General features: G+C 43.0%; 1 protein-coding gene across 1 annotated transcript in view; it reads right to left on the bottom strand.

The window, feature by feature from the left end:
* The window catches only part of LOC310864444 (uncharacterized protein), a gene marked incomplete at its 3' end in the record, with an annotated part of 38,621 nt that extends 37,854 nt beyond the window's left edge, over nt 1–767 (bottom strand). The window contains exon 1 of the mRNA XM_083773133.1: nt 667–767. The remainder of the gene's footprint in view (nt 1–666) is intronic.
* Between the last annotated feature and the right edge of the window lie 16,573 nt (nt 768–17,340).

Genomic DNA, 17,340 nt, shown 5'->3' on the forward strand with positions numbered 1-17,340 from the left:
GCATGCCCTGCAGCCTTTCAGGAACACACGCAAAGAAAGCTATAGCACTTTCTGTTGGGTAAACAGCATTTTCATGCTGTAGAATGTTCATGTATGTCCTTAAATAACTAACAGTGAAGACTTAAACAAGAGATTTAGGCCTATCAATGATATAAACTTAAACAGATGGGTGGTCCCACAAACAAACAACTACAGTGACTAAAGCATTGGCAGTGAAGACATGCTTTTATTACCGACTCAGCTTAATTAATTATATTACGACTAGCGCTATAAATATAAGAAATACATGCTTGTTAAACTGTATAGGCTACTTTCTGATGATGATGAAGCCGTCTGTTGGTAATGTTAGTAAACATTGGAGTAAGCCATTTGTTTCATATAGCCTATGATGTAAAGAATGTATTAATGTTCCGAATAGCATATTTCCTACAAATCTTTAAGAATGTTTGTGAATATAATCCCAATTATCTTTAAATATAACCCCAGAGTGGGCCTTTAAGTAATAGACATCTATAGACATCTCGACTCTGTACTACTGTCACAAGTTGTCACAATTGTTTTTGTTAGCATGGCTGCATGCTAACAATAAGCTATATGGAAATAGTGGTACAGTATATGTTAGTATATTATTGTTACATACACAACAGCAAAAATAGTTTGTTGTACCTGAGTCAGTCGATCACCTGCAGCCGATTTCAAAAGAGTGCAAACTCAAAGTTGCAATAATGGTCAAGCCTTCTGTAGTGTCGCCCTGGCTAGTATCCGTCCCACAGCCTGAAGGGGCGGGATCTCTTGTGATTGGCTAGTTGTTTGTCATGGAAGCGGGTCGGGTGACTCAAAAGAAAACTGGGCACTAGGAAGAGGGGCCACTACCACTAAATACCAAAACGGGAAGGTTAGGTTATTGCATAGTTTTACAGAAGGCATAGTTTTTTGTTTTTTATTTTACTACAAGGTTAGGGTGAAGGTTATAGGTTTACCGTTTAGCCATATAGTTTTACTACTGAAGTAATGAGGTTAGATTTAGGCATAGTTTAAAGATGGAGTGCCACAACCCACCCCTCCCTCTAATTCTGGGGGTCCTTAACAGGAAAAAGGTTGAGCACCACTGACATAGAAACTTGAGACTGGTTTCATGCTGCAGTAACCGCACATGTCCAAGAGGTGGCCAATGGGGATTGATGATTTGATGTCACTATTTTTTGTTTTTAGTTGATGTAAGCCTATAAGGTCATATTTCATGTTTCGTTTCATGTCCACATCAGCTGCAAACATATTCTATTTCTGTTCTCACTAGAGCAGTGGTTTTCAACCAGTGGTCCAGGGACCACTTGAGGAGATCAAAATCAAGTGTTTTCTCTTCAGAGCCAAAAACTTGCAATAGAATACCGTAGTTAACTTTCACTGTTGAACTAATATTATAGGAATATAATATATCTGAATACATTGTTTCTATAAAATATTATGAAGTATGCAAAGGTACATTTTAGATTAATTGTAAGTATTGTACACTACAGTACACAGAAACATTAGTAAACCGTGTGGATTCAATGTGAATTACACATTTTCTTTTAAACTTTACCATACTACTGAAAGATTATACCTCAAATTCAAGAGTCAGACCAAAAATTCTCATGGTTCAAAATGATAATTTTTACAAAATTCATATTTACACAATTCATAGGTATTTACAAAATGTACATGAGACCTTTGCTATAGTTTTCCATTTACATATATACATATAGATAGATAGATAGATAGATAGATCTTTATTTGTCATTGCAACGTGTACAACGAAATTAAAAGTGCCAACCAATCAGTGCATCATATCACAAAACATACTGTACAAGATAAAACAAAAACACATGACTTCTTGTTATTGCACAACCCCAGCAGCCCTAATGCACAAGCATGTCATTTTCAGCTGTGTACAGCTGTGTAGCTTTGTACAACAAACCCTTATTGTACTTAAGATAATAAATAGTAATAGAAGGTAATAGATAATAGATAATAGAAACTAAAAAGTGTCGCAGCAACAGATCATTTTTTAGCATCATTTAGTGCAACTACCGCTGTGGGATAGAAACTGTTACTGAATCTGTTGGTCTTGGACTTGATCACTCTATACCGTCTGCCTGATGGCAACAGTTCAAACAGTGAGTGAGCGGGGTGGGAAGTGTCTTTTATAATGTTCAGAGTTTTTTTATGACAGCGGTCTCTGTGTAGTTCTTCCAGTGTGGGGAGAGGGCAGCCAACGATCTTCTGTGCCGTATTTATGACCCCCTGGAGCTTTTTCCTCTGCGCCACTGTACAGCTGGTGTACCACACACATATGCAGTACGTTAGTATGCTCTCTATGGAGCACCGATAGAAGGACACCAGCAGTCTCTGTGTGATGTTGTTCCCCCTGAGCACCCTCAGGAAGTAGAGCCTCTGCTGGGCTTTCTTCAGCAGCTCAGAGGTGTTCGTGCTCCAGGTCAAGCCCTCCTCCATGTGGACTCCCAGAAACCGGCAAGAGGACACCCTCTCCACACAGTCCCCATTAATGAACAGGGGTGGAATGACTGTTTTCTTCCTCCTGTAGTCTATGACCAGCTCCTGGGTCTTGGATGTGTTCAAGAGCAGGTTGTTCTCTCTGCACCAGTCCGTCAGCTGCACCACCTCATCCCTGTAGGCTGACTCATCTCCCTTGGAGATGAGCCCTACTACTGTGGTGTCATCCGCGAACTTCACCATGGTGTTGCTGCGGTGGGCGGGGGTGCATTGGTGTGTGTAGAGGGTGTAGAGCAGCGGACTCAGCACACAGCCCTGTGGGGAGCCGGTACTGAGGCTGAGGGACGTAGACATGTGCTGTCCCACTCTCACCCTCTGACTGCGACCAGACAGGAAGCTTTTAATCCACATGCAGGTGTTGTGTGGAAAACCCAGTTCCCCCAGAACATCCACCAGTCTGTGGGGGAGGATGGTGTTGAAAGCAGAGCTAAAGTCCACAAAGAGCATCCGCGCGTAGCTCCCCTGCTGCTCCAGGTGGGACAGTGCAGCATGGAGGGCTGTGGCCACGGCGTCCTCTGTGGATCTATTTGCCCTGTAAGCGAACTGGTGGGGGTCAAAGCCACGGGGCAGGAGTGATGTGATGTGACCCCGGACCAGCTTCTCAAAGCACTTCATCACCACTGGTGTGAGTGCGACTGGCCGGTAGTCATTTACACTGGAGATGTTGCGCTTCTTGGGCAGGGGGACTATGGTGGAGGATTTCAGACAGAGTGGGACAGTGGACTGGGCGAGGGACTGGTTGAAGATCTTGGTGAAGACCCCAGCCAGCTGGTCCGCGCAGTCCTTCAGTACACGTCCAGTGACGCCGTCAGGACCTGCAGCCTTCCTCGGGTTGATGGCCCGCAGCGTGCGCCTCACCTCGTGCTCCTCCACTGTGAAGGTGAAGCTGCTGTGGACCGTGGGGTGTGACGTTGCTGCCTCCGGTGGCTCTGCCTCGAAGCGGGCAAAGAAGGTGTTTAGCTCCTCTGCCAACGAGACGTCACCCTCGACAGCTCCGACGGTAGTCCTGTAGTTGGTAAGCTGCTGGACTCCCTGCCACACCTGCCTGCTGTTGTTGCTGTCCAGATGGTCCTCGATCTTCCTCCTGTAGTCAGCCTTGGCCTCTCTGATGCCTCTCCTCAGGTTCGTTCGGGCTGCGCTGTAGTTAGCCCTACCCTCAGACCTGAAGGCGGTGTTCCTCTCCTTCAGCAGCCGCTGGACCTCCCGGGTCATCCAGGGCTTCTGGTTGGGGTAGACCCGGATGCGTTTGTCCACTGTGACATTGTCTGTGCAATTTTTTATATAGCACAGAACACTGTCTGTGAACACATTCAGGTCCTGGTGTTCAAAAACCTCCCAGTTGGTCCTGTCGAAGCAGTCCTGCAGCTGCTCAGAGGCATCCTCAGGCCAAGTTTTGACAGTTTTTGTGATGGTGGGGGCAGTTTTCCTTAGGGGGGCATATGCAGGAATTAAAAGCAGGGACATATGGTCAGACTTGCCCAGGTGCGGTAGTTGTTTTGCCCTGTAGCCAAGTTTGATGTTAGAGTAGACCTTGTCCAGAGTGTTAGCTCCTCTCGTAGCACATTTAACATGCTGGTGGAATTTGGGGAGTGCTGCTTTCAAATCCGCCTATTTGACGGTACACAGATCATCATAATGTTACATTGTCATTTTCACAACAAACAAGTAGTACAGAGACAAACAAGCTGTCTACAAGGTCTCAACACATGAGCTTGTAGATTGACGAACAGAATTAGTAGAATTAGTGATTTAAAAACGTAAAAGAGAAAAGAACTGCTGAATGTCTGGCTGTCGTGTGCTTCCACGAGGAGGGATTAAATATCCATTAGAAGTGCAAAGAACACTAGCAGTAGCAGTATACAGGAGACGAGTACAGTTCTGATATAAAGGCTAATACTATTGCTTGGTCTGTGAGATTGTCAGGATTGTTACAATCAAGTAAACTGATTTTGTTGACAAAAAGTACTTTGAAGTAAACTTTAAAGTGAGAATGATAGGATTACATTTCAGCTGCACAATGCCGACAACTTTGAAGGAGCAGACACATTTTATAAAACTTCCTTCATGAATCCTGCGTCACACACATCCAAACTGCATCACTCTTTAATTTTGAGTAGGCCTCTCACTCGCATAAAAAAATACAAATAAATCACACTTGTGTGAGTGAGGGGGCTCTTACAATCACATTCCGTGCTCAGTCAATCAAATCATAAATGGTAAATGGTGCATTTATATAGCGCCTTTATCCAAGGCGCTTTACATAGATTGTGCATTGCATTCACCCATTCATACACCGATTGCGGCGGAAGCCATGCAAGGTACCAACCAGCACATCGGGAGCAATTGGGGGTTCAGTGTCTTGCCCAAGGACACTTCGACATGTAGACAGGAGGAGCCGGGATTCGAACCGCCGACCCATGGATCATTGGACAACCTGCTCTACCTCTTGAGCCACAGTCGCCCCTCATCACAAATGTCATTCCGGCCAATCACTTTTGTTGTCTTCACTTTTTAATCCTCAATAATTGTACTTTGCTCAGCCAATCAAATCATCGCTATGGGGTGATCAGCCAATCAAATCATAGTGTTTGTGTTCACAAAGCTGGGCATAGGAGGGGATAGCCCCCATCAAAAACAAAGAAAATGTATAATAAAACATTTCAAAGAAATGCAGCAGGTCTGATTCAACCTCAGGGATTGCCAAGCAGGGGAGCAGCTAGGCTCTTCACAGTAGATGACTGCAGCTCAGAGGGGTGAGTGACATCCAGCTTGCTCCCCGAGTACTTCATCTTGACGGCCTAGTGGAGAGGGGTAAAAAATATAATTAATGTATTTAAACACATCTTACACCATTATATTATACACAATCGTACATTATACTAACACTAACCCTAGTGTAGAGGGACTCATGTATTTAAACATCCCTATCTAACTCCTCCATTACATGCTACTACATTATACTAAACCTAGTGGAGAATATACATTTTAGTATTCAATATTCATCCATGTAAACATCCCCATCTTACTGCATTACACTCCAATTTACAATTTAGGCTTTTAGCAGATGCCCTTTGTCCAGAGCAACAAGCTAAAGTAAGCAATTAGGGTAAAAACATACACCACATGCAGAGAGCTAGTGTCTCAATAGGATCATGGGTCTGAACATTATAATAATATAAAAATAAAATAAAAGATCTGTACATAGAAACTATAGAATGCCTGGTAAACAAATTAACCTAGCATCTGTCTAAATAACATGCCATCTAACCTACGGTACATTTATACTAACGTCCCCAACCCTATAGTGCCTTTGTGTGCCAACTCACCTGGACTTTTGTATTCCCCTCGCTGACAACGACATTTTTGGCGAAGTGCTGCAATATTGGTTTCAGGTGAGCCTCATCATATGTCATGTAATGCTGGTCTGTAGGAGTCTGCAACACATGAAAAACAATCATTAGGATCATCATGTGCGGTGCAATCTGTCTCTGTTAACACAGTAGTCTGCAAGCCATGGAAAACTTACTCAAATCAAAAGACAAAATGTCAAGCTATCTATCTGTAATAGTAAGCCAACATATGATTCTATTCAACTCACCCATGGCAGGCCACCCAGCAGCAAGGACTGTCTAAAGAGGACGGGACGCGGAGACCGTAAGGGCGCCGCCATGTTGCTCACATGGTGCTCCATGGAAGGAAAGAAACATGCGCAATGGGCTTTATGCAGCCATCACTTCCTCGTTCAGCTTCCTTGGTCTCAACTGCGCATGTTTCTTTCCTTCCATGGAGCACCATGTGAGCAACATGGCGGCGCCCTTACGGTCTTCGCTTCTTGTCCTCTTTAGACAGTCCTTGCCCAGCAGCAGCTGAGGGCAGCAGCAGCGACCTCAGAGGGCCTGTAGTGAACCATGGCGTAATCAAGGAACGTCAACTCCATGAGATACTTGGCCAGTATGTGTCTCTCCACAGAAGCCTAGTAAAACAATTACAAAACACTTAACATTAAAACACTGCTTGCATAATACAACTAAAAAATACTCTGCTACATCATGTTGTAGTTTTTCATTTAGACCATGTTCACACCGTCAGTCCAAATCAGATAATTGTCCTAAACCAATCAGAGTTGCTTTATAAAGTTTCAACGGTGTAAATCCTCATCAGATTTGGACCACATTCCTAGGTGGCTTGAAATGTCTTAACCCATTCTTGGCGGGAACCCCTTTTGGTGTTTCAAGCATTATGTTATGCTTTAGCTGTTGAAAAATAGCAGATCTACAAGCTCATAGCGGGGCACTATGAGCTTGTAGGTCTGCTATTTTTGAAAAATCATGAAAATGTGGCGCTAATCTTTGAATATATATTCTTTCAGAGCTAACGTTTTGAACTCAAACCAGCTAATCTCCGGCCACCGTCACCGTTAACCCGGTCGATGCAAAATTTTGCACAAACACTCCCTGGATGCCAACGATGAACCTCTGCCCCAAATGTTCCAGAACGGCCTGTTATAGCGCCACCAGGGGGCCGACTTTTGAAAAACATTTTTTTTATATTACTGCTCCAGATTCTGTCCACTGCACACTGTATGTCGTTTGGTGTGAGGAAACCCAAAGTGAACATGCTGGGGAGAACATGCAAAATCTACTTCGTACCTACCGTGCACAGAAAATGAAGCGTATGTAGTAATGACAGGAAACATTCTTCTCTCAACATTACCAGTGGGCGAGCTGGGGGAAGGGCAAAAATGCTCGTCTGACGCTGGCCTTGGGAAAATGTCCTTCCATCACCTTACCTCCTCTGATGGAGCGAAATGTTCCCGATGCCTCCAGACCGAACTGATACCTCGGCTTGCCCTTCTTTTGCCTGTCTTTTGCCCCTTCTTTTGCCTGTCTTTTGCCTGTCTTTTGCCCTTCTTTTGCCTGTCTTTTGCCCCTTCTTTTGCCTGTCTTTTGCCTGTCTTTTGCCTGTCTTTTGCCCGTCTTTTGCCCGTCTTTTGCCCTTCTTTTGCCTGTCTTTTTTATAATAATAATAATAATAATAATAATATTATTAATAATAATAATTCCTGATGAACATGTTTTAGGGTGGAAAAAAACACACCAACATGTGAGCTGAGCGGTGCAAAGTGTGCATGTGTGTGTGTGTGTGTGTGTGTGTGTGTGTGTGTGTGTGTGTGTGTGTTTGTGTGTGCGTGTTGTGGCCTGCAGGTTAACATTGGGATATTGATATATTATTGATTTCAGTTCCAAACATGACCCATGAAGTTAACATGAGTATAGGCCTAAACTACATTAATTTGAAATTAAATAAAAATGTTAGTTTTCAGGATTCCAATTCAAAAATAGCAGATCTACAAGCTGAAAACGTGTTGCACTGTGCCGCATTTTCAGCTTGTCAGCCTAAATCCCCTCACTCACCTGTGCAATTTCCAGCCTCTGCCTCAGCCAATTGATTGCCATGCGTGCGCGAGCGGAGAGAGAGAGAGAGAGAGAGAGAGAGAGAGAGAGAGAGAGAGAGAGAGAGAGAGAGAGAGAGAGAGAGAGAGAGAGAGAGAGAGAGTCCTGTGTGTGGCATGCAGAGAGAGAGAGAGAGAGAGAGAGAGAGTCCTGTGTGTGGCATAGAGAGAGAGAGAGAGAGAGAGAGAGAGAGAGAGAGAGAGTCCTGTGTGTGGCATAGAGAGAGAGAGAGAGAGAGAGAGAGAGAGAGAGAGTCCTGCGTGCACGCGCGTGCATGTGCACATCGCATCCGTGTTCACCTATGTACCTATGTGGCCATGAGCACCAGTATATGACTATTAGTACCAGTAGGGGCGCTGTTTTCCAGAAACAGAGAGAGAGAGAGAGAGATAGTATTAGGCCCTTTCCCAATTCCTTTTTTAACCCTATACCCCTCAGCCCTTGCCCCTTCCCCTTGTCCCTACATAATGAGTCAAGGGGAATTGGAACGTCCCTAAATATTGAACGTCCCTTGTAGATATTGATATACAACCTGTTCTCACAAAATAGCTGATCTGCAAGCTCACTACAGGCCAGTGGTCCCCAAACCTTTTCATGTCAAGGACCCCCAAATTGACACTAATTAGCCCACAGACCCCCATTTGAAGAGATATGCCAGGGACCCCATAGATTTTAAGAATCTAGCAGTGTCACAGACAGCCAGTGTGACATGCATTAGTCCATGGACCCCCATTTGATGGCATTTCTGTCTCTGGGACCCCCCATTTATATTGTAAAATCAATGTTAATTAACTCGTGAGAGTGTACAAACTATCATTTAGCTGGGGACCCCCTGGAACTCTCTCAAGGACCCCTGGGGGTCCCCATAACCCACTTTGGAAACCACTTTCCATTAGCTGTAGATCGGCTATTTTGGGAGAAGAGATGGAACGTAAATATAACATTGCTGTGGTTATGATGAAATAAATATAATTTTGTCTCATCTTGGTAGCCCACCAGAATGCAATTCAGCTAGATATAGCTGATTCTGACACCTGCTCAACAGTTGTACCTGATTCTTTTGCGCCTCACAGTGGCACAACCATAACATTGCACATCATATAGAACAGTACAGTATTACATACAAGTGAGGACATCAAATCTCAACAATATTAGCCCAATGTTGCTGTTAGTCTATAAAACCAACTCATTTCACTTGAATAGTGAAATAATAGAAACTTTTGGACCCCACCCCCCCCACCCCATTTTCCCTCACTGTATATTGTATCTTTTCCCTTTTTTGCTTCCCATATGATGAATTTAGCTACATAGAAATGTCTATTTGTATGTCTCTAAATGTTTGTATGTCTTTAAATGTTTTGGTGAATTGAACAATGTGGACCCTGTTGTAAACAAGTGTAATGCTTAATTGGGTCGTCCACTCACAGTTGACAGTCTTTGTATTGAGTTTGTGCTTAAAATGTACTGTAAATTCTACAAACTGTTAATAAATATTTCAATCAATCAATCAAACCTTGTGCGCTCTCTGTGTGTGTGTGTGTGTGTGTGTGTGTGTGTGTGTGTGTGTGTGTGTGTGTGTGTGTGTGTGTGTGTGTGTGTGTGTGTGTGTGTGTGTGTGTGTGTGTGTGTGTGTGCGTGTGCGTGTGCGTGTGCGTGTGCATGCGTGTGCGCGCGCGCGCGTGCGTGCATGCACGGAGAGAGACGGAGAGTTCATTATTTCATGAAAATCAAGATTTAATGTCCAATCTCGCTGCAGCCCACGTAGGGTGGGCTACATGGGTACCAGTCTAAAATACGTCTTTTTTTAGACGTATTTTAGACTGTTAGCCGACTAGGCTAATATCGGTATGTCACTGGGCTAAAAGTGTAAGTTTTTTAGACGTCTAAGCTTAGACTCTATAGCCGTCTGATAGACGTCTAATAGACGTTGACTGCTAGACTTCCCGTCTAATCTTAGCCCCTTAAATAACCACTATTAGTTTGTTTAAAACTAGTCTATATTTTAGACGTCAGAGTCTAGACGTTGTTTAGACATATAGTAAACGTCTAGATATTAAAGGCTACTCATACTAAATAGACTTTTAAACAATATCTACTCAATATATACACTATGCATTTAAAAATATATAATTATTCACAATCACAACACAATGACGACAGTAATCGAGATACCTCAAAAACATGAAAACTATTTAGAGGTGTAAAGTACCAAAAAATCTAAATAAAAATAAATCACTCGGAGGGGGGTATAGGGAGGTTGGGCAGTCATCTTCTCTCCTTTTGACCCGCTGACATTGATAGGTGATTTTTCAGACCGGTTTTAAAGGAAGCCAGTGATTTGTTTGTTTTGAGGGAAGGGGGCAGGGCATTCCACACCTGAGTGGCAGTGCTGTGGAAAGTGAATTTACCCATATTTGTTCTATATGTGGGTGGCACCAGATCATTATTTATACTCCCTCTAGTGTTGTGGCTGTGAGAGTTGCTCACCTTTGTGAGGTAATCGGTTAAGTAAATGGGGACTGAGGGCACAGAGGGCTGCAGGGCTGAATTTACAATTTTGAAAGTCAGCCCCATTTTCAACTGCTTGACTCTGTCTTCTACCCGGAGCCATCCTATGCCATCAAAATGTGTTGCATAAAGGTGGGTCATGGGCTCTAGGCCTAGGAGGAGTCGGATTAGTTTGTTCTGGGAGGTTTGAAGCTTAATTGTTTGTGACCTTGAGGTGTTCGAGAACCAGGAGGTACAGGCGTAGTCAAATATGGGCTGAAGGTTTTACCAAGGTGTAATGATAGTTTGTTATCAGTAAGCCACATTCTGATTTTGGTGAGTTCCGAACTGAGCATCTCCTCAACCTGAGTTTTTTCTTCTCCCGATATCAGAGCAGGATGTATTCAATTCAAAACCACAAAAGACAATGGCCTCTGTATTTCATATAATAAGATGAAAAGGCAAGGGCTAAATAGATGTCATGACCACAATGAGACTGTTGGGCCCTTCTGTTCTTCTTGAATTAGCCCCCCTTTAAAATGTGTAGCACACAGGCATAGTCACTGTGGCACATTATGAGACCATTCGTATACATTTAAGTATTTGGGTTTCTGGTAAAAATGTATTGACCATTTGTTTGTCCGTGACAAAAATCAAGCGTAGCGTTAGTTCATTGTGGCACGGAAGGCAGATGGTTATTATATATGTATATATCGTTCCCCTCATTCATTCCCCCTAGTAATTGTCTCCACCAGGCCGAAGGCATGGGGAGAGAGTATGTTTTGCACTCCTTCCGTCCTCAGATTCTACATTGGCTAAGATTGCCTTCCAAAGTTTTCAGGAGTGGCCCATTTCGTTGAAAATGATGTCCTGCTCATCCAGAATTCTATTCTCAGAGACGCTATGAGTGATCTGGCTCTGCATTTCCTTAACAAAAGGAAGAAATTTGTTGCAAAAAACGAAAACTAAAAAACATGTTTATATTACTCCTAAACATTTTGCCAAACATCTCACACAGTCCTATCCTCCTGGTGGAGATCACTTTTTCTAGTTCTTTAAATCAGCTGCCCCCACCTCCCCGGCCTCCTCCCTGTAGTTCTTAGTCCAGAGGTTATGGGATATTATTGTATTGTTTGCGATTGTGTAGGTCCATTGTGTTGAATCATGTGTTGATGTTATTACTGTGTATTGTTTTTCATGGATCATTGTATCTTTGGCTCTGCTCTGGGGGATCGTTGATATCAGAGCTGTGTCTTGGTGCACAGATAATCGGAGGTATCAAATGTGATATCAGACCCGTGTCTAGGTACACAGATCATCTGATATCACATGAGCAGAGCCACACCGCCATACTACTAGCTTGGCAATAAATGGTCTATGGTCAATCTGAGCTGAAGTGTCTCAATGAAATAAAATATTGATCAAAATGTTTGTTCATATAACTTGCGTGTGGAGAGAGAGAAAGTAAAACCCACATTTTCTGTGTGAAAATGCACAAATGTGCGTGCACGAGGTGTGTGCATGCGCATTTTGCAGCGCGCGCTTACACGTGCGCACCCCCTCCTAAACGTTCTGCACCTCCTACTGAAAAATATACCTTCCCCCGGCCCTGATCTGATGTGTGGTGGAAAGCCTGGTTAGGCGAGGTTACATCTGATGAGATTTGGACCCTCAGACCAGAGACTTCAAATATTGTGTTGTTGATGGATAAGAGTTTTGTCCACAATTCCATGCTGAATTGATGTTGGTATCATCAGGAGAGACAACAGGCAAACGCTGATTTTACTTCTTATCTACATTCCCTAATTGTGTGTAGACTTTTTGTAAGTAATGCAGATGTTTAACAATAATTGAACTCTTGAGAGTGTACAATGAAACTACTCTCAAGACTTAAAGATAAGGGTCCATTCGGTTCACACTTCACAGCTGTCCATTGTTTAGCTGGGGACCACCTGGAACCCCTTCAAGGACCACCGGTTGAGAACCACGTACTGTTCTACATACTGATAGTGTATATTGTTCCATTACAGTGTGTTGCACAGTGTATACATATATTGACTGGAGTTCCCCCTGGCGTCTATACTAGCCTAGGCCACCTCCTTTTTTTCCCCCTCTACACAAAATATCTTTGCCAAAAACAGTGAGCTTGTATATCCACCATTTTTGGTGAATGGTCAATATAGGGACGCTATGCTGGGGTTCATGTGATTAAAGCTAAAACTAACGGAGGCATCCCACTCTGCTCTTTCAATTAAGTTTGGGAATTTAATATATATTCTTAACAATATATACTTTTCCCACATTATAACAAGTTGACAAGGAGACACAGAGAACGTGCAGTGGTAAAGACCACCCTCTGTGCCCTGCTTCCCTCCCCAAACGCGGGCATGGCACCGCGCTGGATTCAAACCTCTGCACAGATACTTTATAGCTCTGTGCCACCCGAGTGCCCGACACTTGTCTTCTTTCAATTAAATAATAGTACTGCGTCATTTCAGCGGTGAGTTTGTGCATGTCATTCAATGACATAAATCACACTGAGGGACATTGACAGGCCAGACCTAATGAAGAAAGTCAGATATGGCCATGAAGGGAGAGAGCGGAAGATGGAGGAGACGATAGAACATATCTAGAATATAGCATTTCCGGGGAAGATTTTTTTTTAAATATATATATATATATATATATATATATATATATCGCCTCCAGATGGTGCAGAACTCTGCGGCTCGCCTTCTCACCAACACGAGAAAACGTGAACATATCACACCTATTTTAGCTAGTCTTCACTGGCTCCCTGTGAGCTACAGAATTGATTTTAAGATTTTATTGATTACTTTTAAAGCTCTACATGGTCTAGATCCAATTTATATAACAGACTTGCTGCAACCCCACAACCCAGGTGCGCTGCCTTAGAATCTTAGATTATCGGATAGGGACCTCTTAGTTCCTCCTGCAACGCGTCTGGTCACTCGGGGTGACCGGGCCTTTGCGGCTTGGGCACCTTTGCTCTGGAACTCCCTTGGCTCTTAGATTAGCAGAATCAGTGCCTTCTTTTTCTGCCAAGTGTTTTTCCTAATATTGTTTTTAATTGTTTTATTGACCTGTTATTTTCTTCATGTTTTATTGTCTCTGATGTGTTGATGCTTTGTTGTTTTGACGTTTTTATGATTACTGGGCCTGCTATAAAGCTTCACAGTCAGTCAGCCCATTTCCCAGAAACGAATCCCTGCCAAACAAAACAATATATGTTGAAAGTAAAGGTGTGTCTCGGATGTATGAGTTTATGGGCCGAGCTACACTGTTGATTCTGCAGTTAGACAGTAGATAACAGGTCAAACAGGTCTATGTACAGTACAGTATGGAGTTTAACACATTTAGGGCGGGAACCCCTTTTAGTGTTTTAAGCATTGTGTTACACTTTAGCACAGAGTGCCGCGCTGCGAGCTTGTAGATCTGATATTATTGAAAAATCATGAAAATGTGGCGCAAATCTTTCGATATATATTCTTTCAGAGATAATATTTTCAGATGGGGCATCAGCGGCTAAATACAGATAATGCTGGGTGTCCTTGACATGAAAACCACTGGAAACTGTATTTTCAGAAAAGAAAAGTTTAATTCAATGTTATGCCATCAATGTTATTAAGTAGTCAATGTCAATGTTATTAATTTAACTCTGAGAGTGTACAAATGGAACCAAATGGACCCGTCAGGGCCCGTTTGGTTCCATTTGTACACTCTCAGAGTTACAGACCCATAAGGGTCCATTTGGTTCCTAACTATCATTTAGCTGGGGACCCCCTGGAACTCCCTCAAGGACCCCTGGGGGTCCCCGGACCCCACTTTGGGAACCACTGTTGTGGATGATTTACTTTTCGGGCAAGTGGACATGACCTTTGGGCATGACCTTTGGGCAAATAGGCACTTCTTGAAGATGCAACACAAAGCGACTGTACTTTTTTGTAGCCCCAGTGAATTAGCAATACATCGTTGCTGTCGGGAGGAAACCTCCTAACTCCATTGTTCTTTTGTTTTTTTTTAATTTTTTCATAAATGTGTGATGATGATGTGATCACAGTGTACTCAGTCCTTGCAAAAGAGAGCATGCTGTCAATGGTCTTCCCTGATTACATGTATTATCATTCATCAGGGAAGACCATTAGGTGTGTGTGTGTGTGTGTGTGTGTGTGTGTGTGTGTGTGTGTGTGTGTGTGTGTGTGTGTGTGTGTGTGTGTGTGCATGCTCGCAAGAGAGCGTGCGCGTGCGTGCGCAAGAGAAAGAGAGTGGTGCACCCACTGCTACCATTTCCAATAAATGCAGTGAGGCATTTATAAGAAATGGTCCCTCTTCTTTACAAGGGAAACATGTTTGAAAAAAATAAAAAATAAATAAAAGAAAAAAAGAATACACAGCCCTCGGCAGATGAAGGGTCTGGCCCTGCTCGGTTGTGATTGGGTTTCCCTGCACTTCAAAGTTGTGCGAGCACCTATCAGGGCCCAGTATCATGTAAACATGAGGCGGGTTTATCGCCAGAGGCAAGGCTCAGGCTCCCCCATTGGAGGAATGACTAAGCTATGCCTATAAAAGAAGTGGAGACCCCAGAGCTGTGTCAATGTCTTCATATTCATTCAATGCAAGTGTTGTTTCTCCAGACCTACATCTACATTGAAGGTAAGACACTGAGACCTGTTGTCTTTAAGCCACATTTAGACGGTGAAGTGGGAATTAATTAAGCTCTATAATCATTTGATTAAAAAACTGTTACTTGTAATAATAATAATAAAACTTTATTTGTATAGAACCTTTCATGACATGAAATGCAGCTCAAAGTGCTTTACAGAAAAATGGAGAATAAAAGAAAAGCCAGGCAACGACATTAAACAACAAGCAGTAATGCAATACAGTGAGGACATGAATAACAAAAAAATAAAAGATCAATTAAAAGCAATGTTGTAGAAGTGGGTCTTGAGCTGAGCTTTAAAAATGTCTACAGAGGCTGCCTGACGAAGGTACAGTGGGAGCTTGTTCCATGCCGACGGCCCGTAGAAGCAAAATGCTGCTTCCCCGTATTTTTTAGTTGCCATTCTTTTAGGCAAAGCGAGCAGGCCAGCAGTGGAAGACCTTAGGGGGCGGTTTGGGACATATTTAGGCAGGCAGTCATGTAGGTAGGAAGGTGCGAGACCATTGAGAGCTTTATAGACAAGTAAAATAATTCTAAAATCAATCCTAAAAACAACCGGAAGCCAGTGCAGTGATGCCAAAACTGGAGTAATATGTTCTCTCATCTTAGTTCTAGTTACAACTCTGGCTGCTGCATTTTGGACAAGTTGTAATCTGTCAGTTGTTTTCTTAGGCAGTCCTGAAAAAAGTGCATTGCAGTATTCACTAGGGCTATGAAGTTATTTTCCATATGAAAATTGAAATGTTGATTGAATTGTGATGTATTTGTTGCCTATAATTCGACCAATATTATATTCACTTAAAAGATTATTGCGGATGAAGTTTCTGTAACACCTGTGTCAACTTCATTTCTGCATGCACACACGCACGCACACACGTCTCAACCTTTCTCCTCTGTGTTCTTACTTTGCAGTGTTCTTACTTTGCAGTCATTCTGGGGCTCATTCTAACTCTCCACAATCCAGATGTTCTAAGATGTAAGCTCCAGTCCGCATGTGTTAAGCTCATAAAGGTAAACCATTAACAGGGTTAATCACCCTGAATTATATACCAACAATGTCACAATGACCACCTAGCCAGATAGTATCCCGCTTATTACATTGCAACCTGACATGAATGAATACATTTTTGAGAGCATAGCTGTCACTGTGTGTGTGTGTGTGTGTGTGTGTGTGTGTGTGTGTGTGTGTGTGTGTGTGTGTGTGTGTGTGTGTGTGTGTGTGCGAGCGTGCGCGCGCGTGCGTGCGTGCGTTTACATGGCTGTCATGTTGGAAACAGTAGTAAATCAAGCGGGGCACAAGTGTTCAACTCAATTGAACACTTGAGGGATCAGCTTGCTAGAGTGACCAACAGAACCACGTTGGCTGACTTTTTGAGGAAGGCTATGGGACTTTCAGTTTTAAATCTCAAATCGAAATCAGACCAGCCTCTCCTCTTTTGTGGAAATCTCACGAACGTTTGACCTACTCACCAATACAAAGACAGGTTGTGTCAATAGAAAGACTACTTTCTTTAGTGGACGCACTCTGAGCCCCCCACCACACGTATAAACGGTACTTTTTAGCCAGAAAGGGATTTCTTTTCACCGGAGGAAAAATATTCTCTATGAGGCAATTCTCTGGGCAATATCGGTAGAGGGCGCAGCGGAGTAACTAAAAGTTTTTTTTTTCCGGTGGAAACAAAATCCCTTTATGGCCAAAAATGGTACCGTTTATACATGTGGTGGGGGGTTCAGAGTGCGTCCACTAAGGAAAGTAGTCCCATAGCCTTACTGCAGGGCAGAATCGAAGCAGTAGAAGGCTATGGACCATAGCTAAGGAATGGGATGCCATCCCACAGCAAAATGTGGCTATAGGTTGGTTGGTGGCAATATATATATATATATATATATATATATATATGCAAGCAGCAGCAATAAAGATGGGCCAATTTGCAGCAATAAGAAAAACACTATACAATTACAATACGCACTTATGTTTGTCACTTCCTCCAAGCCAGTGGTTCCGAAACTTCTTCATGTCAAGGACCCCCAAATTGACACTCATTAGCCCGCGGACCCCCATGTGAAAAGCTATGCCATAATAGAATAATTGTGCAGTGATTTTCAACCCGTTTAATTTCAAGGACCCCCCTGTTTGACATGCATTAGTCTACGGACCCCCTA

The sequence above is a fragment of the Protomyctophum parallelum genome (assembly GCF_964188405.1).
Source record: "Protomyctophum parallelum genome assembly, chromosome: 9".
Taxonomy (NCBI): Eukaryota; Metazoa; Chordata; class Actinopteri; order Myctophiformes; family Myctophidae; genus Protomyctophum; species Protomyctophum parallelum.